Source organism: Capricornis sumatraensis, chromosome 8, assembly GCF_032405125.1.
Source record: "Capricornis sumatraensis isolate serow.1 chromosome 8, serow.2, whole genome shotgun sequence".
Lineage (NCBI taxonomy): Eukaryota > Metazoa > Chordata > Mammalia > Artiodactyla > Bovidae > Capricornis > Capricornis sumatraensis.
In genome coordinates this window covers 17,773,973-17,776,749 of record NC_091076.1, presented here as the reverse complement: position 1 = coordinate 17,776,749, position 2,777 = coordinate 17,773,973, and the positions used below count along the sequence as shown (strand labels likewise).

The 2,777-nt window shown below is 56.0% G+C and overlaps 1 pseudogene; it reads left to right on the top strand.

Moving 5' to 3' along the window:
* Positions 1-1,121: 1,121 nt before the first annotated feature.
* LOC138083458 (glutathione S-transferase Mu 1 pseudogene) lies at positions 1,122-1,667 on the top strand (annotated as a pseudogene).
* Positions 1,668-2,777: the final 1,110 nt, after the last annotated feature.

Sequence of the window (2,777 nt, the reverse complement as noted above, 5' to 3'; positions counted from 1 at the left end):
GGTCCAGTGGCTACAGGAAGGGAAGCCCAGGCCCAGACGCTCAAGATCACCCAGGCTGTTGGTGGCAGAAGTGGGCAGAGCACAGAGGTCTTCTGAACCCCATCTTGAGTCTCCCAGGACTGCAAACTGCCCCCTAAAAATGATTCCAAAAGGAGTCGGGTGCCAGAGACGGCTGAGCTTGGTCATATGGAGGGTGTCCACCAAAGAGAGAGGGGAAGCTGAGGGCACCCCATGAGCCCGGCATGGCCTGCAGACATGAGGGCTTCCTCAGGAGGCAGAGAAGTGGGGGGAATTTGGGGAGGCATGGGCTGCAGCTTTGGGGCACCCTGTCCCCAGGCTTCCCTGATGACCCTCCTTTGTGTTCAGGCCTGGTGAGGATCCCAGGCTGCCCCCCTGCTGGGGTCGGAGGAGGGGACAGAGGCAACGAGCCTCGCTCTGGCTTCTGCTGGTTGGCTGTGACTCCTGGTCTCCTGCCTGGATGGAGCCGGAGGGTAAGAAGAACAGGAAGAGAAACAAAAGCAGCTGGAGCATGCAGGATGCCCGTCTGCTGTGTGGTGGAGGGGCCTGAGGAGGAAGAAGGCCATGTGGGCCTCCGGCTAAGAGGCTCAGTTAGGGTTCCCTGGCATCCACAGGCCCGAGGAACAGCCAGTGCCCGTGGGAGGTCAGAAACCGACAGATTTGGAGCCAGTTGAATCTGGGCTGAAGACCTGCTGCTCGGCATCAAATTCCCAACCTTCATGAGCTCTGAGTGTCACTCCACAATATAGGCAACCCTGCCGACCTTAAACGGAGAAGGCAATGGCACCCCACTCCAGTACTCTTGTCTGGAAAATCCCATGGATGGAGGAGCCTGGTAGGCTGCAGTCCATGGGGTTGCTAAGAGTCGGACACGACTGAGTGACTTCACTTTCACTTTTCACTTTCATGCATTGGAGAGGGAAATGGCAACCCACTCCAGTATTCTTGCTTGGAGAATCCCTGGTGGGCTGCCGTCTATGGGGTCGCACAGAGTCGTACTCGACTGAAGCGACAGCAGCAGCAGCAGCAGCCGACCTTAAAGACTTAGAGTGAAGATTCAACAATGAAGCTCCAGCTCAGCTCCTAGCACAGAAGCCAGCATGATGGCCATGGTCCTGGGTTCCTGGGGTGCCGGCGGGCTGGCTCCTGCCATCCACCTGCCCCTGGAGTTCACACACTCAGACCAAGAGGAAAACGAGCAAAGGATGCAGGTTCTCCCACAGTGACAGAAGCCAGTGGCTGAGCCCAAAGTCCAAACTGGGTCTGGACTTCCCCAATCCGCCCTACTTAATCGATGGGTTCACAAGTTTGGCCAGAACAACGTCATCCTTCACAGGGACAACATGAGGGAGACAGAGGGGGAGAAGATACCGTGCATGTGTTGGAGAACCAGGTTATGGATGTCTGCATGGAGGATCTGCTACAGATCTGACTTTGAGAAACTGGAGCCCGGTTACTTGAAGAGATCTCTGAGAAGGTGAGGTTCTTCTCAGACTTTCTGGGGAAGAGGCCTTGGCTTGCAGGGACCAAGCTCACCTAGGTGGACTCCCTGGATTATGACATCCTTGACAGGCACCGCCATGTTTGAGCCCAAGTGCCTGGATGAATCCCAAACATGGAAGATTGCCTTTTCCACGTTGAGGGCCTGAGGATCTCTGCCCCTGAAGCCCAGCTGCTTCTGCCCAGGCCCTCTGTTTCTGGAGACTGCCGTGTGGGGCAGCAGGTGGGACCTCCTAACCAGATGGAGTGAGGAGCCAGTGCCCTCAAGAGCAGCCGTACCTCCCTGCCCCCAAAACCACCTGTCCTTTCCTTTCTCCTTCTGGCCACTGTAGATGCCTTCACAGCCCCCTTGTCTCGTTCCCAACTCCCTTCCCATCCTTCCTTTAAAGCTTCAGTTCCCGTTTTTCTTCAACAAATTTCCTCCCCCGCCCCCATGTTTTCCCTCCTGCACTAAAGCTCAACCAGACGGACCCTCCTTTCCGCGGTTGCTTCTGCCCTGAGGAGTCCACCAGACCCCTGGCCCAGAGAGCTCTGCCCTGAAGACCTGACTTGGCCGGTGGGGGGGCCCTGCTTCCCTGTGTGGTTCCTGCGTGCCCTGTCTGGTCTCCAGTAAAGACTTAATCATACCAACAACAACTAAAGACTCAATAGTACGTGTGCTAGAATCTTTGAACATAGCAGGCGCTTCTCATGGCTCGCTCCCTTCCTCCCACAAACCTAGCCAGCTCAACCACCTCACTTGGCCCTCCAAGGTTCTGAGAGCAGAGAAGGCGACGTCCTCTAGACGCTTGGGCTGTCCTGGCAGCGGAGGGTTCACTGATCCCAGGCCAGGGTCTTCTTCCTACGGAGCTTCCCAGAGTCACTGCCAGGCACCGCCAGGCTCCAGAGCCCTGGACAAAGACTCTCGGATGCCTGTCTTTAGACATAGATACAAAAAGATCAGCACAGTAGATTCCAGGATTCAAGAGAGATGGAACTGCTGGTCTAAAGCCATACATCATCAATGCACAGTGAGGGGGGGACTTTGCCCACGTGGGCTCTGAACTCCAGAGGCGGCTCGGAGGGGTTGCCCTTGTCTGGAGAGCCCTCGGATCCTCTGCCATTCTTCAGGCACATCAGTAAGAGATGCATTTGCAGGCAGACAAATGCCAATTCAAATCTCAGCTGTATTGCTTTCCAGCTGCATGACAACGGACTTGACCTCTCTAAGGTCTGCTCCCTTGTGTGAAAAGGAGGATGCCAGTTCATTCGGAAGGTTG